The 20517-nt window shown below is 47.4% G+C and overlaps 25 non-coding genes across 25 annotated transcripts; all 25 read right to left on the reverse strand.

Annotated features, from left to right (window-relative positions):
- Nucleotides 1–427: 427 nt before the first annotated feature.
- Nucleotides 428–500, reverse strand: TRNAK-UUU (transfer RNA lysine (anticodon UUU)). The gene has a single exon. It is a non-coding gene; the product is annotated as a tRNA-Lys (tRNA).
- A 627-nt stretch (nucleotides 501–1127) lies between these two features.
- Nucleotides 1128–1268, reverse strand: LOC149447217 (U4 spliceosomal RNA). The gene has a single exon (XR_016306182.1). It is a non-coding gene; the product is annotated as a U4 spliceosomal RNA (small nuclear RNA).
- A 551-nt stretch (nucleotides 1269–1819) lies between these two features.
- Nucleotides 1820–1892, reverse strand: TRNAK-UUU (transfer RNA lysine (anticodon UUU)). Its single transcript has one exon. It is a non-coding gene; the product is annotated as a tRNA-Lys (tRNA).
- A 627-nt stretch (nucleotides 1893–2519) lies between these two features.
- Nucleotides 2520–2660, reverse strand: LOC149447219 (U4 spliceosomal RNA). Its single transcript, XR_016306057.1, has one exon. It is a non-coding gene; the product is annotated as a U4 spliceosomal RNA (small nuclear RNA).
- Nucleotides 2661–3212: 552 nt separating this feature from the next.
- On the reverse strand, nucleotides 3213–3285 carry TRNAK-UUU (transfer RNA lysine (anticodon UUU)). Its single transcript has one exon. It is a non-coding gene; the product is annotated as a tRNA-Lys (tRNA).
- Nucleotides 3286–3912: 627 nt separating this feature from the next.
- On the reverse strand, nucleotides 3913–4053 carry LOC149447221 (U4 spliceosomal RNA). Its single transcript, XR_016306058.1, has one exon. It is a non-coding gene; the product is annotated as a U4 spliceosomal RNA (small nuclear RNA).
- Nucleotides 4054–5304: 1251 nt separating this feature from the next.
- Nucleotides 5305–5445, reverse strand: LOC149447222 (U4 spliceosomal RNA). The gene has a single exon (XR_016306187.1). It is a non-coding gene; the product is annotated as a U4 spliceosomal RNA (small nuclear RNA).
- Nucleotides 5446–5997: 552 nt separating this feature from the next.
- On the reverse strand, nucleotides 5998–6070 carry TRNAK-UUU (transfer RNA lysine (anticodon UUU)). The gene has a single exon. It is a non-coding gene; the product is annotated as a tRNA-Lys (tRNA).
- A 633-nt stretch (nucleotides 6071–6703) lies between these two features.
- Nucleotides 6704–6844, reverse strand: LOC149447224 (U4 spliceosomal RNA). The gene has a single exon (XR_016306059.1). It is a non-coding gene; the product is annotated as a U4 spliceosomal RNA (small nuclear RNA).
- Nucleotides 6845–7396: 552 nt separating this feature from the next.
- On the reverse strand, nucleotides 7397–7469 carry TRNAK-UUU (transfer RNA lysine (anticodon UUU)). Its single transcript has one exon. It is a non-coding gene; the product is annotated as a tRNA-Lys (tRNA).
- A 633-nt stretch (nucleotides 7470–8102) lies between these two features.
- Nucleotides 8103–8243, reverse strand: LOC149447226 (U4 spliceosomal RNA). Its single transcript, XR_016306060.1, has one exon. It is a non-coding gene; the product is annotated as a U4 spliceosomal RNA (small nuclear RNA).
- A 551-nt stretch (nucleotides 8244–8794) lies between these two features.
- Nucleotides 8795–8867, reverse strand: TRNAK-UUU (transfer RNA lysine (anticodon UUU)). Its single transcript has one exon. It is a non-coding gene; the product is annotated as a tRNA-Lys (tRNA).
- Nucleotides 8868–9500: 633 nt separating this feature from the next.
- Nucleotides 9501–9641, reverse strand: LOC149447228 (U4 spliceosomal RNA). The gene has a single exon (XR_016306061.1). It is a non-coding gene; the product is annotated as a U4 spliceosomal RNA (small nuclear RNA).
- A 551-nt stretch (nucleotides 9642–10192) lies between these two features.
- TRNAK-UUU (transfer RNA lysine (anticodon UUU)) lies at nucleotides 10193–10265 on the reverse strand. The gene has a single exon. It is a non-coding gene; the product is annotated as a tRNA-Lys (tRNA).
- Nucleotides 10266–10892: 627 nt separating this feature from the next.
- Nucleotides 10893–11033, reverse strand: LOC149447230 (U4 spliceosomal RNA). The gene has a single exon (XR_016306062.1). It is a non-coding gene; the product is annotated as a U4 spliceosomal RNA (small nuclear RNA).
- Nucleotides 11034–12291: 1258 nt separating this feature from the next.
- Nucleotides 12292–12432, reverse strand: LOC149447231 (U4 spliceosomal RNA). The gene has a single exon (XR_016306064.1). It is a non-coding gene; the product is annotated as a U4 spliceosomal RNA (small nuclear RNA).
- A 531-nt stretch (nucleotides 12433–12963) lies between these two features.
- On the reverse strand, nucleotides 12964–13036 carry TRNAK-UUU (transfer RNA lysine (anticodon UUU)). The gene has a single exon. It is a non-coding gene; the product is annotated as a tRNA-Lys (tRNA).
- A 633-nt stretch (nucleotides 13037–13669) lies between these two features.
- LOC149447233 (U4 spliceosomal RNA) lies at nucleotides 13670–13810 on the reverse strand. The gene has a single exon (XR_016306065.1). It is a non-coding gene; the product is annotated as a U4 spliceosomal RNA (small nuclear RNA).
- A 1249-nt stretch (nucleotides 13811–15059) lies between these two features.
- Nucleotides 15060–15200, reverse strand: LOC149447234 (U4 spliceosomal RNA). Its single transcript, XR_016306066.1, has one exon. It is a non-coding gene; the product is annotated as a U4 spliceosomal RNA (small nuclear RNA).
- Nucleotides 15201–15759: 559 nt separating this feature from the next.
- On the reverse strand, nucleotides 15760–15832 carry TRNAK-UUU (transfer RNA lysine (anticodon UUU)). The gene has a single exon. It is a non-coding gene; the product is annotated as a tRNA-Lys (tRNA).
- A 627-nt stretch (nucleotides 15833–16459) lies between these two features.
- LOC149447236 (U4 spliceosomal RNA) lies at nucleotides 16460–16600 on the reverse strand. Its single transcript, XR_016306067.1, has one exon. It is a non-coding gene; the product is annotated as a U4 spliceosomal RNA (small nuclear RNA).
- Nucleotides 16601–17131: 531 nt separating this feature from the next.
- Nucleotides 17132–17204, reverse strand: TRNAK-UUU (transfer RNA lysine (anticodon UUU)). The gene has a single exon. It is a non-coding gene; the product is annotated as a tRNA-Lys (tRNA).
- A 633-nt stretch (nucleotides 17205–17837) lies between these two features.
- LOC149447238 (U4 spliceosomal RNA) lies at nucleotides 17838–17978 on the reverse strand. The gene has a single exon (XR_016306068.1). It is a non-coding gene; the product is annotated as a U4 spliceosomal RNA (small nuclear RNA).
- A 1250-nt stretch (nucleotides 17979–19228) lies between these two features.
- On the reverse strand, nucleotides 19229–19369 carry LOC149447239 (U4 spliceosomal RNA). Its single transcript, XR_016306069.1, has one exon. It is a non-coding gene; the product is annotated as a U4 spliceosomal RNA (small nuclear RNA).
- A 531-nt stretch (nucleotides 19370–19900) lies between these two features.
- On the reverse strand, nucleotides 19901–19973 carry TRNAK-UUU (transfer RNA lysine (anticodon UUU)). The gene has a single exon. It is a non-coding gene; the product is annotated as a tRNA-Lys (tRNA).
- Nucleotides 19974–20517: the final 544 nt, after the last annotated feature.

Here is a 20517-nt window from a genome sequence, read left to right on the forward strand (position 1 = left end):
GAAGACGCCTAAGCTGGCATTGTTTGCATTTGAAAGGACTAAGGAGAATGTCAAGTTTTGGGGCCTAGATGTCAAATGGCTTTCTCCCACAGCAGTTCTCAAAGGCCACTGAATGCATATGGTCCGACGGCTGCACTGTTGGGGAAAAAAAAGCCAAGGTGGAAAGCTTTGGGCCCGTCGTTGAAAGCTTTGTGGATAACAAGCCTGAACTGGAGTCCAGGAAAGCTGGCGTAGACCAGGCTTGTTGGGAATCAGTTGTTCAGGCAAACACCTGCAGCCACCTTTATTTCTGGGCTAGATTCACAGAGCCTTGAAAGGGGGAATTTTGCATCCCTTAGGACATTTCCTCTCTCTAGGCCAGTGAGCACTCCGGCAGATGGGCATAAAGATTACCTTATCCGCAGCTCAACAACAAGGACAAAGCTACCGCCCGAACAGGGACTTGAACCCTGGACCCTCAGATTAAAAGTCTGATGCTCTACTGACTGAGCTATCCGGGCTCTGAAACCTCCAAAACAGTCCAATCTGCTTGAAACTTCACTTTTATGGCAGAAAAAGACCATTCGGCCAAAAGAAAGAGGAGATGTGTGCCTGAATGCACAAGTATTTGGCTCACTCCGGCTGGCCAATCGTCCTCTCCCATTCCATTTTTTAGGACAGCTTGCAACCATGCAGATAGGGTCCAGTCTGGTAGAGATGGAGAACGCTGAAAGTTTCTGGCTTAGTGTAACTTATAGGTCAATGCTCTTTCACTGGAAACAAGGGCCTTGCAAAAAACACACCGGCCAAACTGGTTCCTTAACCCTGGACCAACACGCTTCCAGTATTCTTCCTAATTGACTGGGTTACAAATAAAGAAAGTTCACCTTTAGCCTCATGATGCCAGGTCTAGCAGAGAAAAAGCAAGGAAAAATTTAATGAGGTAGAGTCCACTCTGGATTAAAGGCAAGTGGGGGGGAACGAGCATGACGTGGCAATCACATATTGTTCTACTCAGCAGGCTGCGTGATGACACAAAAGATCTCTATAGTGTCCCCGGCCCCGTGACCCGCTTCCTCAACTCTAACACATCTCAGTCTGCATCTTAGAAGCCATTGCTTTTCTGCTGTTTCAAACATATTGCTCAGTCTCCTGAGAGACTCTCAAAAATTGCCAGTCCTGACTGTATTTCAAGTCATCACAGCGGGGTATTGGGATTAGTTTTCAATTAGCAATAATCACGCCTCAGGTGGACCTCATTGGCTATGATACTGCCACTGCGCAAAGCTAACCAAATCAGTGTCTGCCAATTTCTGCCCATCCTTGGAAGAGGTATTGACATTGAGGTGAGACGCAAAAGTGTCATTCAGTGGGCCGCTGAGCATTCTGGGACTTGGCATGCTAATGTGACAGAGAAGACGCCTAAGCTGGCATTGTTTGCATTTGAAAGGACTAAGGAGAATGTCAAGTTTTGGGCCTAGATGTCAAATGGCTTTCTCCCACAGCAGTTCTCAAAGGCCACTGAATGCATATGGTCCGACGGCTGCACTGTTGGGGAAAAAAATGCCAAGGTGGAAAGCTTTGGGCCCGTCGTTGAAAGCTTTCTGGATAACAAGCCTGAACTGGAGTCCAGGAAAGCTGGCGTAGACCAGGCTTGTTGGGAATCAGTTGTTCAGGCAAACACCTGCAGCCACCTTTATTTCTGGGCTAGATTCACAGAGCCTTGAAAGGGGGAATTTTGCATCCCTTAGGACATTTCCTCTCTCTAGGCCTGTGAGCACTCCGGCAGATGGGCATAAAGATTACCTTATCCGCAGCTCAACAACAAGGACAAAGCTACCGCCCGAACAGGGACTTGAACCCTGGACCCTCAGATTAAAAGTCTGATGCTCTACCGACTGAGCTATCCGGGCTCTGAAACCTCCAAGACAGTCCAATCTGCTTGAAACTTCACTTTTATGGCAGAAAAAGACCATTCGGCCAAAAGAAAGAGGAGATGTGTGCCTGAATGCACAAGTATTTGGCTCACTCCGGCTGGCCAATCGTCCTCTCCCATTCCATTTTTTAGGACAGCTTGCAACCATGCAGATAGGGTCCAGTCTGGTAGAGATGGAGAACGCTGAAAGTTTCTGGCTTAGTGTAACTTATAGGTCAATGCTCTTTCACTGGAAACAAGGGCCTTGCAAAAAACACACCGGCCAAACTGGTTCCTTAACCCTGGACCAACACGCTTCCAGTTTTCTTCCTAATTGACTGGGTTACAAATAAAGAAAGTTCACCTTTAGCCTCATGATGCCAGGTCTAGCAGAGAAAAAGCAAGGAAAAATTTAATGAGGTAGAGTCCACTCTGGATTAAAGGAAAGTGGGGGGGAACGAGCATGACGTGGCAATCACATATTGTTCTACTCAGCAGGCTGCGTGATGACACAAAAGATCTCTATAGTGTCCCCGGCCCCGTGACCCGCTTCCTCAACTCTAACACATCTCAGTCTGCATCTTAGAAGCCATTGCTTTTCTGCTGTTTCAAACATATTGCTCAGTCTCCTGAGAGACTCTCAAAAATTGCCAGTGCTGACTGTATTTCAAGTCATCACAGCGGGGTATTGGGATTAGTTTTCAATTAGCAATAATCACGCCTCAGGTGGACCTCATTGGCTATGATACTGCCACTGCGCAAAGCTAACCAAATCAGTGTCTGCCAATTTCTGCCCATCCTTGGAGGAGGTATTGACATTGAGGTGAGACACAAAAGTGTCATCCAGTGGGCCGCTGAGCATTCTGGGACTTGGCATGCTAATGTGACAGAGAAGACGCCTAAGCTGGCATTGTTTGCATTTGAAAGGACTAAGGAGAATGTCAAGTTTTGGGGCCTAGATGTCAAATGGCTTTCTCCCACAGCAGTTCTCAAAGGCCACTGAATGCATATGGTCCGACGGCTGCACTGTTGGGGAAAAAAAAGCCAAGGTGGAAAGCTTTGGGCCCGTCGTTGAAAGCTTTGTGGATAACAAGCCTGAACTGGAGTCCAGGAAAGCTGGCGTAGACCAGGCTTGTTGGGAATCAGTTGTTCAGGCAAACACCTGCAGCCACCTTTATTTCTGGGCTAGATTCACAGAGCCTTGAAAGGGGGAATTTTGCATCCCTTAGGACATTTCCTCTCTCTAGGCCAGTGAGCACTCCGGCAGATGGGCATAAAGATAACCTTATCCGCAGCTCAACAACATGGACAAAGCTACCGCCTGAACAGGGACTTGAACCCTGGACCCTCAGATTAAAAGTCTGATGCTCTACCGACTGAGCTATCCGGGCTCTGAAACCTCCAAAACAGTCCAATCTGCTTGAAACTTCACTTTTATGGCAGAAAAAGACCATTCGGCCAAAAGAAAGAGGAGATGTGTGCCTGAATGCACAAGTATTTGGCTCACTCCGGCTGGCCAATCGTCCTCTCCCATTCCATTTTTTAGGACAGCTTGCAACCATGCAGATAGGGTCCAGTCTGGTAGAGATGGAGAACGCTGAAAGTTTCTGGCTTAGTGTAACTTATAGGTCAATGCTCTTTCACTGGAAACAAGGGCCTTGCAAAAAACACACCGGCCAAACTGGTTCCTTAACCCTGGACCAACACGCTTCCAGTATTCTTCCTAATTGACTGGGTTACAAATAAAGAAAGTTCACCTTTAGCCTCATGATGCCAGGTCTAGCAGAGAAAAAGCAAGGAAAAATTTAATGAGGTAGAGTCCACTCTGGATTGAAGGCAAGTGGGGGGGAACGAGCATGACGTGGCAATCACATATTGTTCTCCTCAGCAGGCTGCGTGATGACACAAAAGATCTCTATAGAGTCCGCGGCCCCGTGACCCGCTTCCTCAACTCTAACACATCTCAGTCTGCATCTTAGAAGCCATTGCTTTTCTGCTGTTTCAAACATATTGCTCAGTCTCCTGAGAGACTCTCAAAAATTGCCAGTGCTGACTGTATTTCAAGTCATCACAGCGGGGTATTGGGATTAGTTTTCAATTAGCAATAATCACGCCTCAGGTGGACCTCATTGGCTATGATACTGCCACTGCGCAAAGCTAACCAAATCAGTGTCTGCCAATTTCTGCCCATCCTTGGAAGAGGTATTGACATTGAGGTGAGACACAAAAGTGTCATCCAGTGGGCCGCTGAGCATTCTGGGACTTGGCATGCTAATGTGACAGAGAAGACGCCTAAGCTGACATTGTTTGCATTTGAAAGGACTAAGGAGAATGTCAAGTTTTGGGGCCTAGATGTCAAATGGCTTTCTCCCACAGCAGTTCTCAAAGGCCACTGAATGCATATGGTCCGACGGCTGCACTGTTGGGGAAAAAAAAGCCAAGGTGGAAAGCTTTGGGCCCGTCGTTGAAAGCTTTGTGGATAACAAGCCTGAACTGGAGTCCAGGAAAGCTGGCGTAGACCAGGCTTGTTGGGAATCAGTTGTTCAGGCAAACACCTGCAGCCACCTTTATTTCTGGGCTAGATTCACAGAGCCTTGAAAGGGGGAATTTTGCATCCCTTAGGACATTTCCTCTCTCTAGGCCAGTGAGCACTCCGGCAGATGGGCATAAAGATTACCTTATCTGCAGCTCAACAACAAGGACAAAGCTACCGCCCGAACAGGGACTTGAACCCTCAGATTAAAAGTCTGATGCTCTACCGACTGAGCTATCCTGGCTCTGAAAGCTCCACCTCCAAAACAGTCCAATCTGCTTGAAACTTCACTTTTATGGCAGAAAAAGACCATGCGCCCAAAAGAAAGAGGAGATGTGTGCCTGAATGCACATGTATTTGGCTCACTCCGGATGGCCAATCGTCCTCTCCCATTCCATTTTTTAGGACAGCTTGCAACCATGCAGATAGGGTCCAGTCTGGTAGAGATGGAGAACGCTGAAAGTTTCTGGCTTAGTGTAACTTATAGGTCAATGCTCTTTCACTGGAAACAAGGGCCTTGCAAAAAACACACCGGCCAAACTGGTTCCTTAACCCTGGACCAACACGCTTCCAGTATTCTTCCTAATTGACTGGGTTACAAATAAAGAAAGTTCACCTTTAGCCTCATGATGCCAGGTCTAGCAGAGAAAAAGCAAGGAAAAATTTAATGAGGTAGAGTCCACTCTGGATTAAAGGCAAGTGGGGGGGAACGAGCATGACGTGGCAATCACATATTGTTCTACTCAGCAGGCTGCGTGATGACACAAAAGATCTCTATAGTGTCCCCGGCCCCGTGACCCGCTTCCTCAACTCTAACACATCTCAGTCTGCATCTTAGAAGCCATTGCTTTTCTGCTGTTTCAAACATATTGCTCAGTCTCCTGAGAGACTCTCAAAAATTGCCAGTGCTGACTGTATTTCAAGTCATCACAGCGGGGTATTGGGATTAGTTTTCAATTAGCAATAATCACGCCTCAGGTGGATCTCATTGGCTATGATACTGCCACTGCGCAAAGCTAACCAAATCAGTGTCTGCCAATTTCTGCCCATCCTTGGAGGAGGTATTGACATTGAGGTGAGACACAAAAGTGTCATCCAGTGGGCCGCTGAGCATTCTGGGACTTGGCATGCTAATGTGACAGAGAAGACGCCTAAGCTGGCATTGTTTGCATTTGAAAGGACTAAGGAGAATGTCAAGTTTTGGGGCCTAGATGTCAAATGGCTTTCTCCCACAGCAGTTCTCAAAGGCCACTGAATGCATATGGTCCGACGGCTGCACTGTTGGGGAAAAAAAAGCCAAGGTGGAAAGCTTTGGGCCCGTCGTTGAAAGCTTTGTGGATAACAAGCCTGAACTGGAGTCCAGGAAAGCTGGCGTAGACCAGGCTTGTTGGGAATCAGTTGTTCAGGCAAACACCTGCAGCCACCTTTATTTCTGGGCTAGATTCACAGAGCCTTGAAAGGGGGAATTTTGCATCCCTTAGGACATTTTCTCTCTCTAGGCCAGTGAGCACTCCGGCAGATGGGCATAAAGATTACCTTATCCGCAGCTCAACAACAAGGACAAAGCTATCACCCGAACAGGGACTTGAACCCTGGACCCTCAGATTAAAAGTCTGATGCTCTACCGACTGAGCTATCCGGGCTCTGAAAGCTCCACCTCCAAAACAGTCCAATCTGCTTGAAACTTCACTTTTATGGCAGAAAAAGACCATGCGCCCAAAAGAAAGAGGAGATGTGTGCCTGAATGCACAAGTATTTGGCTCACTCCGGCTGGCCAATCGTCCTCTCCCATTCCATTTTTTAGGACAGCTTGCAACCATGCAGATAGGGTCCAGTCTGGTAGAGATGGAGAACGCTGAAAGTTTCTGGCTTAGTGTAACTTATAGGTCAATGCTCTTTCACTGGAAACAAGGGCCTTGCAAAAAACACACCGGCCAAACTGGTTCCTTAACCCTGGACCAACACGCTTCCAGTATTCTTCCTAATTGACTGGGTTACAGATAAAGAAAGTTCACCTTTAGCCTCATGATGCCAGGTCTAGCAGAGAAAAAGCAAGGAAAAATTGAATGAGGTAGAGTCCACTCTGGATTAAAGGCAAGTGGGGGGGAACGAGCATGACGTGGCAATCACATATTGTTCTACTCAGCAGGCTGCGTGATGACACAAAAGATCTCTATAGTGTCCCCGGCCCCGTGACCCGCTTCCTCAACTCTAACACATCTCAGTCTGCATCTTAGAAGCCATTGCTTTTCTGCTGTTTCAAACATATTGCTCAGTCTCCTGAGAGACTCTCAAAAATTGCCAGTGCTGACTGTATTTCAAGTCATCACAGCGGGGTATTGGGATTAGTTTTCAATTAGCAATAATCACGCCTCAGGTGGACCTCATTGGCTATGATACTGCCACTGCGCAAAGCTAACCAAATCAGTGTCTGCCAATTTCTGCCCATCCTTGGAGGAGGTATTGACATTGAGGTGAGACACAAAAGTGTCATCCAGTGGGCCGCTGAGCATTCTGGGACTTGGCATGCTAATGTGACAGAGAAGACGCCTAAGCTGGCATTGTTTGCATTTGAAAGGACTAAGGAGAATGTCAAGTTTTGGGGCCTAGATGTCAAATGGCTTTCTCCCACAGCAGTTCTCAAAGGCCACTGAATGCATATGGTCCGACGGCTGCACTGTTGGGGAAAAAAAAGCCAAGGTGGAAAGCTTTGGGCCCGTCGTTGAAAGCTTTGTGGATAACAAGCCTGAACTGGAGTCCAGGAAAGCTGGCGTAGACCAGGCTTGTTGGGAATCAGTTGTTCAGGCAAACACCTGCAGCCACCTTTATTTCTGGGCTAGATTCACAGAGCCTTGAAAGGGGGAATTTTGCATCCCTTAGGACATTTTCTCTCTCTAGGCCAGTGAGCACTCCGGCAGATGGGCATAAAGATTACCTTATCCGCAGCTCAACAACAAGGACAAAGCTACCGCCCGAACAGGGACTTGAACCCTGGACCCTCAGATTAAAAGTCTGATGCTCTACCAACTGAGCTATCCGGGCTCTGAAAGCTCCACCTCCAAAACAGTCCAATCTGCTTGAAACTTCACTTTTATGGCAGAAAAAGACCATGCGCCCAAAAGAAAGAGGAGATGTGTGCCTGAATGCACAAGTATTTGGCTCACTCCGGCTGGCCAATCGTCCTCTCCCATTCCATTTTTTAGGACAGCTTGCAACCATGCAGATAGGGTCCAGTCTGGTAGAGATGGAGAACGCTGAAAGTTTCTGGCTTAGTGTAACTTATAGGTCAATGCTCTTTCACTGGAAACAAGGGCCTTGCAAAAAACACACCGGCCAAACTGGTTCCTTAACCCTGGACCAACACGCTTCCAGTATTCTTCCTAATTGACTGGGTTACAGATAAAGAAAGTTCACCTTTAGCCTCATGATGCCAGGTCTAGCAGAGAAAAAGCAAGGAAAAATTGAATGAGGTAGAGTCCACTCTGGATTAAAGGCAAGTGGGGGGGAACGAGCATGACGTGGCAATCACATATTGTTCTACTCAGCAGGCTGCGTGATGACACAAAAGATCTCTATAGTGTCCCCGGCCCCGTGACCCGCTTCCTGAACTCTAACACATCTCAGTCTGCATCTTAGAAGCCATTGCTTTTCTGCTGTTTCAAACATATTGCTCAGTCTCCTGAGAGACTCTCAAAAATTGCCAGTGCTGACTGTATTTCAAGTCATCACAGCGGGGTATTGGGATTAGTTTTCAATTAGCAATAATCACGCCTCAGGTGGACCTCATTGGCTATGATACTGCCACTGCGCAAAGCTAACCAAATCAGTGTCTGCCAATTTCTGCCCATCCTTGGAGGAGGTATTGACATTGAGGTGACACACAAAAGTGTCATCCAGTGGGCCGCTGAGCATTCTGGGACTTGGCATGCTAATGTGACAGAGAAGACGCCTAAGCTGGCATTGTTTGCATTTGAAAGGACTAAGGAGAATGTCAAGTTTTGGGCCTAGATGTCAAATGGCTTTCTCCCACAGCAGTTCTCAAAGGCCACTGAATGCATATGGTCCGACGGCTGCACTGTTGGGGAAAAAAAAGCCAAGGTGGAAAGCTTTGGGCCCGTCGTTGAAAGCTTTGTGGATAACAAGCCTGAACTGGAGTCCAGGAAAGCTGGCGTAGACCAGGCTTGTTGGGAATCAGTTGTTCAGGCAAACACCTGCAGCCACCTTTATTTCTGGGCTAGATTCACAGAGCCTTGAAAGGGGGAATTTTGCATCCCTTAGGACATTTCCTCTCTCTAGGCCAGTGAGCACTCCGGCAGATGGGCATAAAGATTACCTTATCCGCAGCTCAACAACAAGGACAAAGCTACCGCCCGAACAGGGACTTGAACCCTGGACCCTCAGATTAAAAGTCTGATGCTCTACCGACTGAGCTATCCGGGCTCTGAAAGCTCCACCTCCAAAACAGTCCAATCTGCTTGAAACTTCACTTTTATGGCAGAAAAAGACCATGCGCCCAAAAGAAAGAGGAGATGTGTGCCTGAATGAACAAGTATTTGGCTCACTCCGGCTGGCCAATCGTCCTCTCCCATTCCATTTTTTAGGACAGCTTGCAACCATGCAGATAGGGTCCAGTCTGGTAGAGATGGAGAACGCTGAAAGTTTCTGGCTTAGTGTAACTTATAGGTCAATGCTCTTTCACTGGAAACAAGGGCCTTGCAAAAAACACACCGGCCAAACTGGTTCCTTAACCCTGGACCAACACGCATCCAGTATTCTTCCTAATTTACTGGGTTACAGATAAAGAAAGTTCACCTTTAGCCTCATGATGCCAGGTCTAGCAGAGAAAAAGCAAGGAAAAATTGAATGAGGTAGAGTCCACTCTGGATTAAAGGCAAGTGGGGGGGAACGAGCATGACGTGGCAATCACATATTGTTCTACTCAGCAGGCTGCGTGATGACACAAAAGATCTCTATAGTGTCCCCGGCCCCGTGACCCGCTTCCTCAACTCTAACACATCTCAGTCTGCATCTTAGAAGCCATTGCTTTTCTGCTGTTTCAAACATATTGCTCAGTCTCCTGAGAGACTCTCAAAAATTGCCAGTGCTGACTGTATTTCAAGTCATCACAGCGGGGTATTGGGATTAGTTTTCAATTAGCAATAATCACGCCTCAGGTGGACCTCATTGGCTATGATACTGCCACTGCGCAAAGCTAACCAAATCAGTGTCTGCCAATTTCTGCCCATCCTTGGAGGAGGTATTGACATTGAGGTGAGACACAAAAGTGTCATCCAGTGGGCCGCTGAGCATTCTGGGACTTGGCATGCTAATGTGACAGAGAAGACGCCTAAGCTGGCATTGTTTGCATTTGAAAGGACTAAGGAGAATGTCAAGTTTTGGGCCTAGATGTCAAATGGCTTTCTCCCACAGCAGTTCTCAAAGGCCACTGAATGCATATGGTCCGACGGCTGCACTGTTGGGGAAAAAAAAGCCAAGGTGGAAAGCTTTGGGCCCGTCGTTGAAAGCTTTGTGGATAACAAGCCTGAACTGGAGTCCAGGAAAGCTGGCGTAGACCAGGCTTGTTGGGAATCAGTTGTTCAGGCAAACACCTGCAGCCACCTTTATTTCTGGGCTAGATTCACAGAGCCTTGAAAGGGGGAATTTTGCATCCCTTAGGACATTTCCTCTCTCTAGGCCTGTGAGCACTCCGGCAGATGGGCATAAAGATTACCTTATCCGCAGCTCAACAACAAGGACAAAGCTACCGCCCGAACAGGGACTTGAACCCTGGACCCTCAGATTAAAAGTCTGATGCTCTACCGACTGAGCTATCCGGGCTCTGAAACCTCCAAGACAGTTCAATCTGCTTGAAACTTCACTTTTAAGGCAGAAAAAGACCATTCGGCCAAAAGAAAGAGGAGATGTGTGCCTGAATGCACAAGTATTTGGCTCACTCCGGCTGGCCAATCGTCCTCTCCCATTCCATTTTTTAGGACAGCTTGCAACCATGCAGATAGGGTCCAGTCTGGTAGAGATGGAGAACGCTGAAAGTTTCTGGCTTAGTGTAACTTATAGGTCAATGCTCTTTCACTGGAAACAAGGGCCTTGCAAAAAACACACCGGCCAAACTGGTTCCTTAACCCTGGACCAACACGCTTCCAGTATTCTTCCTAATTGACTGGGTTACAAATAAAGAAAGTTCACCTTTTGCCTCATGATGCCAGGTCTAGCAGAGAAAAAGCAAGGAAAAATTGAATGAGGTAGAGTCCACTCTGGATTAAAGGCAAGTGGGGGGGAACGAGCATGACGTGGCAATCACATATTGTTCTACTCAGCAGGCTGCGTGATGACACAAAAGATCTCTATAGTGTCCCCGGCCCCGTGACCCGCTTCCTCAACTCTAACACATCTCAGTCTGCATCTTAGAAGCCATTGCTTTTCTGCTGTTTCAAACATATTGCTCAGTCTCCTGAGAGACTCTCAAAAATTGCCAGTGCTGACTGTATTTCAAGTCATCACAGCGGGGTATTGGGATTAGTTTTCAATTAGCAATAATCACGCCTCAGGTGGACCTCATTGGCTATGATACTGCCACTGCGCAAAGCTAACCAAATCAGTGTCTGCCAATTTCTGCCCATCCTTGGAGGAGGTATTGACATTGAGGTGAGACACAAAAGTGTCATCCAGTGGGCCGCTGAGCATTCTGGGACTTGGCATGCTAATGTGACAGAGAAGACGCCTAAGCTGGCATTGTTTGCATTTGAAAGGACTAAGGAGAATGTCAAGTTTTGGGGCCTAGATGTCAAATGGCTTTCTCCCACAGCAGTTCTCAAAGGCCACTGAATGCATATGGTCCGACGGCTGCACTGTTGGGGAAAAAAAAGCCAAGGTGGAAAGCTTTGGGCCCGTCGTTGAAAGCTTTGTGGATAACAAGCCTGAACTGGAGTCCAGGAAAGCTGGCGTAGACCAGGCTTGTTGGGAATCAGTTGTTCAGGCAAACACCTGCAGCCACCTTTATTTCTGGGCTAGATTCACAGAGCCTTGAAAGGGGGAATTTTGCATCCCTTAGGACAATTCCTCTCTCTAGGCCAGTGAGCACTCCGGCAGATGGGCATAAAGATTACCTTATCCGCAGCTCAACAACAAGGACAAAGCTACCGCCCAAACAGGGACTTGAATCCTGGACCCTCAGATTAAAAGTCTGATGCTCTACCGACTGAGCTATCCGGGCTCTGAAAGCTCCACCTCCAAAACAGTCCAATCTGCTTGAAACTTCACTTTTATGGCAGAAAAAGACCATGCGCCCAAAAGAAAGAGGAGATGTGTGCCTGAATGCACAAGTATTTGGCTCACTCCGGCTGGCCAATCGTCCTCTCCCATTCCATTTTTTAGGACAGCTTGCAACCATGCAGATAGGGTCCAGTCTGGTAGAGATGGAGAACGCTGAAAGTTTCTGGCTTAGTGTAACTTATAGGTCAATGCTCTTTCACTGGAAACAAGGGCCTTGCAAAAAACACACCGGCCAAACTGGTTCCTTAACCCTGGACCAACACGCTTCCAGTATTCTTCCTAATTGACTGGGTTACAAATAAAGAAAGTTCACCTTTAGCCTCATGATGCCAGGTCTAGCAGAGAAAAAGCAAGGAAAAATTTAATGAGGTAGAGTCCACTCTGGATTAAAGGCAAGTGGGGGGGAACGAGCATGACGTGGCAATCACATATTGTTCTACTCAGCAGGCTGCGTGATGACACAAAAGATCTCTATAGTGTCCCCGGCCCCGTGACCCGCTTCCTCAACTCTAACACATCTCAGTCTGCATCTTAGAAGCCATTGCTTTTCTGCTGTTTCAAACATATTGCTCAGTCTCCTGAGAGACTCTCAAAAATTGCCAGTGCTGACTGTATTTCAAGTCATCACAGCGGGGTATTGGGATTAGTTTTCAATTAGCAATAATCACGCCTCAGGTGGACCTCATTGGCTATGATACTGCCACTGCGCAAAGCTAACCAAATCAGTGTCTGCCAATTTCTGCCCATCCTTGGAGGAGGTATTGACATTGAGGTGAGACACAAAAGTGTCATCCAGTGGGCCGCTGAGCATTCTGGGACTTGGCATGCTAATATGACAGAGAAGACGCCTAAGCTGGCATTGTTTGCATTTGAAAGGACTAAGGAGAATGTCAAGTTTTGGGGCCTAGATGTCAAATGGCTTTCTCCCACAGCAGTTCTCAAAGGCCACTGAATGCATATGGTCCGACGGCTGCACTGTTGGGGAAAAAAAAGCCAAGGTGGAAAGCTTTGTGGATAACAAGCCTGCACTGGAGTCCAGGAAAGCTGGCGTAGACCAGGCTTGTTGGGAATCAGTTGTTCAGGCAAACACCTGCAGCCACCTTTATTTCTGGGCTAGATTCACAGAGCCTTGAAAGGGGGAATTTTGCATCCCTTAGGACATTTCCTCTCTCTAGGCCAGTGAGCACTCCGGCAGATGGGCATAAAGATTACCTTATCCGCAGCTCAACAACAAGGACAAAGCTACCGCCCGAACAGGGACTTGAACCCTGGACCCTCAGATTAAAAGTCTGATGCTCTACCGACTGAGCTATCCGGGCTCTGAAAGCTCCACCTCCAAAACAGTCCAATCTGCTTGAAACTTCACTTTTATGGCAGAAAAAGACCATGCGCCCAAAAGAAAGAGGAGATGTGTGCCTGAATGCACAAGTATTTGGCTCACTCCGGCTGGCCAATCGTCCTCTCCCATTCCATTTTTTAGGACAGCTTGCAACCATGCAGATAGGGTCCAGTCTGGTAGAGATGGAGAACGCTGAAAGTTTCTGGCTTAGTGTAACTTATAGGTCAATGCTCTTTCACTGGAAACAAGGGCCTTGCAAAAAACACACCGGCCAAACTGGTTCCTTAACCCTGGACCAACACGCTTCCAGTATTCTTCCTAATTGACTGGGTTACAAATAAAGAAAGTTCACCTTTAGCCTCATGATGCCAGGTCTAGCAGAGAAAAAGCAAGGAAAAATTTAATGAGGTAGAGTCCACTCTGGATTAAAGGCAAGTGGGGGGGAACGAGCATGACGTGGCAATCACATATTGTTCTACTCAGCAGGCTGCGTGATGACACAAAAGATCTCTATAGTGTCCCCGGCCCCGTGACCCGCTTCCTCAACTCTAACACATCTCAGTCTGCATCTTAGAAGCCATTGCTTTTCTGCTGTTTCAAACATATTGCTCAGTCTCCTGAGAGACTCTCAAAAATTGCCAGTGCTGACTGTATTTCAAGTCATCACAGCGGGGTATTGGGATTAGTTTTCAATTAGCAATAATCACGCCTCAGGTGGACCTCATTGGCTATGATACTGCCACTGCGCAAAGCTAACCAAATCAGTGTCTGCCAATTTCTGCCCATCCTTGGAAGAGGTATTGACATTGAGGTGAGACACAAAAGTGTCATCCAGTGGGCCGCTGAGCATTCTGGGACTTGGCATGCTAATGTGACAGAGAAGACGCCTAAGCTGGCATTGTTTGCATTTGAAAGGACTAAGGAGAATGTCAAGTTTTGGGCCTAGATGTCAAATGGCTTTCTCCCACAGTAGTTCTCAAAGGCCACTGAATGCATATGGTCCGACGGCTGCACTGTTGGGGAAAAAAAAGCCAAGGTGGAAAGCTTTGGGCCCGTCGTTGAAAGCTTTGTGGATAACAAGCCTGAACTGGAGTCCAGGAAAGCTGGCGTAGACCAGGCTTGTTGGGAATCAGTTGTTCAGGCAAACACCTGCAGCCACCTTTATTTCTGGGCTAGATTCACAGAGCCTTGAAAGGGGGAATTTTGCATCCCTTAGGACATTTCCTCTCTCTAGGCCAGTGAGCACTCCGGCAGATGGTCATAAAGATTACCTTATCCACAGCTCAACAACAAGGACAAAGCTATCGCCCGAACAGTGACTTGAACCTCAGATTAAAAGTCTGATGCTCTACCGACTGAGCTATCCGGGCTCTGAAAGCTCCTCCTCCAAAACAGTCCAATCTGCTTGAAACTTCACTTTTATGGCAGAAAAAGACCATGCGCCCAAAAGAAAGAGGAGATGTGTGCCTGAATGCACAAGTATTTGGCTCACTCCGGCTGGCCAATCGTCCTCTCCCATTCCATTTTTTAGGACAGCTTGCAACCATGCAGATAGGGTCCAGTCTGGTAGAGATGGAGAACGCTGAAAGTTTCTGGCTTAGTGTAACTTATAGGTCAATGCTCTTTCACTGGAAACAAGGGCCTTGCAAAAAACACACCGGCCAAACTGGTTCCTTAACCCTGGACCAACACGCTTCCAGTATTCTTCCTAATTGACTGGGTTACAAATAAAGAAAGTTCACCTTTAGCCTCATGATGCCAGGTCTAGCAGAGAAAAAGCAAGGAAAAATTTAATGAGGTAGAGTCCACTCTGGATTAAAGGCAAGTGGGGGGGAACGAGCATGACGTGGCAATCACATATTGTTCTACTCAGCAGGCTGCGTGATGACACAAAAGATCTCTATAGTGTCCCCGGCCCCGTGACCCGCTTCCTCAACTCTAACACATCTCAGTCTGCATCTTAGAAGCCATTGCTTTTCTGCTGTTTCAAACATATTGCTCAGTCTCCTGAGAGACTCTCAAAAATTGCCAGTGCTGACTGTATTTCAAGTCATCACAGCGGGGTATTGGGATTAGTTTTCAATTAGCAATAATCACGCCTCAGGTGGACCTCATTGGCTATGATACTGCCACTGCGCAAAGCTAACCAAATCAGTGTCTGCCAATTTCTGCCCATCCTTGGAGGAGGTATTGACATTGAGGTGACACACAAAAGTGTCATCCAGTGGGCCGCTGAGCATTCTGGGACTTGGCATGCTAATGTGACAGAGAAGACGCCTAAGCTGGCATTGTTTGCATTTGAAAGGACTAAGGAGAATGTCAAGTTTTGGGGCCTAGATGTCAAATGTCAAATGGCTTTCTCCCACAGCAGTTCTCAAAGGCCACTGAATGCATATGGTCCGACGGCTGCACTGTTGGGGAAAAAAAAGCCAAGGTGGAAAGCTTTGGGCCCGTCGTTGAAAGCTTTGTGGATAACAAGCCTGAACTGGAGTCCAGGAAAGCTGGCGTAGACCAGGCTTGTTGGGAATCAGTTGTTCAGGCAAACACCTGCAGCCACCTTTATTTCTGGGCTAGATTCACAGAGCCTTGAAAGGGGGAATTTTGCATCCCTTAGGACATTTCCTCTCTCTAGGCCAGTGAGCACTCCGGCAGATGGGCATAAAGATTACCTTATCCGCAGCTCAACAACAAGGACAAAGCTACCGCCCGAACAGGGACTTGAACCCTGGACCCTCAGATTAAAAGTCTGATGCTCTACCGACTGAGCTATCCGGGCTCTGAAACCTCCAAAACAGTCCAATCTGCTTGAAACTTCACTTTTATGGCAGAAAAAGACCATTCGGCCAAAAGAAAGAGGAGATGTGTGCCTGAATGCACAAGTATTTGGCTCACTCCGGCTGGCCAATCGTCCTCTCCCATTCCATTTTTTAGGACAGCTTGCAACCATGCAGATAGGGTCCAGTCTGGTAGAGATGGAGAACGCTGAAAGTTTCTGGCTTAGTGTAACTTATAGGTCAATGCTCTTTCACTGGAAACAAGGGCCTTGCAAAAAACACACCGGCCAAACTGGTTCCTTAACCCTGGACCAACACGCTTCCAGTATTCTTCCTAATTGACTGGGTTACAAATAAAGAAAGTTCACCTTTAGCCTCATGATGCCAGGTCTAGCAGAGAAAAAGCAAGGAAAAATTTAATGAGGTAGAGTCCACTCTGGATTAAAGGCAAGTGGGGGGGAACGAGCATGACGTGGCAATCACATATTGTTCTACTCAGCAGGCTGCGTGATGACACAAAAGATCTCTATAGTGTCCCCGGCCCCGTGACCCGCTTCCTCAATTCTAACACATCTCAGTCTGCATCTTAGAAGCCATTGCTTTTCTGCTGTTTCAAACATATTGCTCAGTCTCCTGAGAGACTCTCAAAAATTGCCAGTGCTGACTGTATTTCAAGTCATCACAGCGGGGTATTGGGATTAGTTTTCAATTAGCAATAATCACGCCTCAGGTGGACCTCATTGGCTATGATACTGCCACTGCGCAAAGCTAACCAAATCAGTGTCTGCCAATTTCTGCCCATCCTTGGAGGAGGTATTGACATTGAGGTGAGACACAAAAGTGTCATCCAGTGGGCCGCTGAGCATTCTGGGACTTGGCATGCTAATGTGACAGAGAAGACGCCTAAGCTGGCATTGTTTGCATTTGAAAGGACTAAGGAGAATGTCAAGTTTTGGGGCCTAGATGTCAAATGGCTTTCTCCCACAGCAGTTCTCAAAGGCCACTGAATGCATATGGTCCGACGGCTGCACTGTTGGGGAAAAAAAAGCCAAGGTGGAAAGCTTTGTGGATAACAAGCCTGCACTGGAGTCCAGGAAAGCTGGCGTAGACCAGGCTTGTTGGGAATCAGTTGTTCAGGCAAACACCTGCAGCCACCTTTATTTCTGGGCTAGATTCACAGAGCCTTGAAAGGGGGAATTTTGCATCCCTTAGGACATTTCCTCTCTCTAGGCCAGTGAGCACTCCGGCAGATGGGCATAAAGATTACCTTATCCGCAGCTCAACAACAAGGACAAAGCTACCGCCCGAACAGGGACTTGAACCCTGGACCCTCAGATTAAAAGTCTGATGCTCTACCGACTGAGCTATCCGGGCTCTGAAAGCTCCACCTCCAAAACAGTCCAATCTGCTTGAAACTTCACTTTTATGGCAGAAAAAGACCATGCGCCCAAAAGAAAGAGGAGATGTGTGCCTGAATGCACAAGTATTTGGCTCACTCCGGCTGGCCAATCGTCCTCTCCCATTCCATTTTTTAGGACAGCTTGCAACCATGCAGATAGGGTCCAGTCTGGTAGAGATGGAGAACGCTGAAAGTTTCTGGCTTAGTGTAACTTATAGGTCAATGCTCTTTCACTGGAAACAAGGGCCTTGCAAAAAACACACCGGCCAAACTGGTTCCTTAACCCTGGACCAACACGCTTCCAGTATTCTTCCTAATTGACTGGGTTACAAATAAAGAAAGTTCACCTTTAGCCTCATGATGCCAGGTCTAGCAGAGAAAAAGCAAGGAAAAATTTAATGAGGTAGAGTCCACTCTGGATTAAAGGCAAGTGGGGGGGAACGAGCATGACGTGGCAATCACATATTGTTCTACTCAGCAGGCTGCGTGATGACACAAAAGATCTCTATAGTGTCCCCGGCCCCGTGACCCGCTTCCTCAACTCTAACACATCTCAGTCTGCATCTTAGAAGCCATTGCTTTTCTGCTGTTTCAAACATATTGCTCAGTCTCCTGAGAGACTCTCAAAAATTGCCAGTGCTGACTGTATTTCAAGTCATCACAGCGGGGTATTGGGATTAGTTTTCAATTAGCAATAATCACGCCTCAGGTGGACCTCATTGGCTATGATACTGCCACTGCGCAAAGCTAACCAAATCAGTGTCTGCCAATTTCTGCCCATCCTTGGAGGAGGTATTGACATTGAGGTGAGACACAAAAGTGTCATCCAGTGGGCCGCTGAGCATTCTGGGACTTGGCATGCTAATGTGACAGAGAAGACGCCTAAGCTGGCATTGTTTGCATTTGAAAGGACTAAGGAGAATGTCAAGTTTTGGGCCTAGATGTCAAATGGCTTTCTCCCACAGCAGTTCTCAAAGGCCACTGAATGCATATGGTCCGACGGCTGCACTGTTGGGGAAAAAAAAGCCAAGGTGGAAAGCTTTGGGCCCGTCGTTGAAAGCTTTGTGGATAACAAGCCTGAACTGGAGTCCAGGAAAGCTGGCGTAGACCAGGCTTGTTGGGAATCAGTTGTTCAGGCAAACACCTGCAGCCACCTTTATTTCTGGGCTAGATTCACAGAGCCTTGAAAGGGGGAATTTTGCATCCCTTAGGACATTTCCTCTCTCTAGGCCAGTGAGCACTCCGGCAGATGGGCATAAAGATTACCTTATCCGCAGCTCAACAACAAGGACAAAGCTACCGCCCGAACAGGGACTTGAACCCTCAGATTAAAAGTCTGATGCTCTACCGACTGAGCTATCCGGGCTCTGAAAGCTCCACCTCCAAAACAGTCCAATCTGCTTGAAACTTCACTTTTATGGCAGAAAAAGACCATGCGCCCAAAAGAAAGAGGAGATGTGTGCCTGAATGCACAAGTATTTGGCTCACTCCGGCTGGCCAATCGTCCTCTCCCATTCCATTTTTTAGGACAGCTTGCAACCATGCAGATAGGGTCCAGTCTGGTAGAGATGGAGAACGCTGAAAGTTTCTGGCTTAGTGTAACTTATAGGTCAATGCTCTTTCACTGGAAACAAGGGCCTTGCAAAAAACACACCGGCCAAACTGGTTCCTTAACCCTGGACCAACACGCTTCCAGTATTCTTCCTAATTAACTGGGTTACAAATAAAGAAAGTTCACCTTTAGCCTCATGATGCCAGGTCTAGCAGAGAAAAAGCAAGGAAAAATTTAATGAGGTAGAGTCCACTCTGGATTAAAGGCAAGTGGGGGGGAACGAGCATGACGTGGCAATCACATATTGTTCTACTCAGCAGGCTGCGTGATGACACAAAAGATCTCTATAGTGTCCCCGGCCCCGTGACCCGCTTCCTCAACTCTAACACATCTCAGTCTGCATCTTAGAAGCCATTGCTTTTCTGCTGTTTCAAACATATTGCTCAGTCTCCTGAGAGACTCTCAAAAATTGCCAGTGCTGACTGTATTTCAAGTCATCACAGCGGGGTATTGGGATTAGTTTTCAATTAGCAATAATCACGCCTCAGGTGGACCTCATTGGCTATGATACTGCCACTGCGCAAAGCTAACCAAATCAGTGTCTGCCAATTTCTGCCCATCCTTGGAGGAGGTATTGACATTGAGGTGAGACACAAAAGTGTCATCCAGTGGGCCGCTGAGCATTCTGGGACTTGGCATGCTAATATGACAGAGAAGACGCCTAAGCTGGCATTGTTTGCATTTGAAAGGACTAAGGAGAATGTCAAGTTTTGGGGCCTAGATGTCAAATGGCTTTCTCCCACAGCAGTTCTCAAAGGCCACTGAATGCATATGGTCCGACGGCTGCACTGTTGGGGAAAAAAAAGCCAAGGTGGAAAGCTTTGTGGATAACAAGCCTGCACTGGAGTCCAGGAAAGCTGGCGTAGACCAGGCTTGTTGGGAATCAGTTGTTCAGGCAAACACCTGCAGCCACCTTTATTTCTGGGCTAGATTCACAGAGCCTTGAAAGGGGGAATTTTGCATCCCTTAGGACATTTCCTCTCTCTAGGCCAGTGAGCACTCCGGCAGATGGGCATAAAGATTACCTTATCCGCAGCTCAACAACAAGGACAAAGCTACCGCCCGAACAGGGACTTGAACCCTGGACCCTCAGATTAAAAGTCTGATGCTCTACCGACTGAGCTATCCGGGCTCTGAAACCTCCAAAACAGTCCAATCTGCTTGAAACTTCACTTTTATGGCAGAAAAAGACCATTCGGCCAAAAGAAAGAGGAGATGTGTGCCTGAATGCACAAGTATTTGGCTCACTCCGGCTGGCCAATCGTCCTCTCCCATTCCATTTTTTAGGACAGCTTGCAACCATGCAGATAGGGTCCAGTCTGGTAGAGATGGAGAACGCTGAAAGTTTCTGGCTTAGTGTAACTTATAGGTCAATGCTCTTTCACTGGAAACAAGGGCCTTGCAAAAAACACACCGGCCAAACTGGTTCCTTAACCCTGGACCAACACGCTTCCAGTATTCTTCCTAATTGACTGGGTTACAAATAAAGAAAGTTCACCTTTAGCCTCATGATGCCAGGTCTAGCAGAGAAAAAGCAAGGAAAAATTTAATGAGGTAGAGTCCACTCTGGATTAAAGGCAAGTGGGGGAGAACGAGCATGACGTGGCAATCACATATTGTTCTACTCAGCAGGCTGCGTGATGACACAAAAGATCTCTATAGTGTCCCCGGCCCCG

This window comes from Staurois parvus, unplaced genomic scaffold (assembly GCF_062004578.1).
Source record: "Staurois parvus isolate SC_StPar_1 unplaced genomic scaffold, SC_StPar_1.0 ptg000689l, whole genome shotgun sequence".
NCBI lineage: Eukaryota > Metazoa > Chordata > Amphibia > Anura > Ranidae > Staurois > Staurois parvus.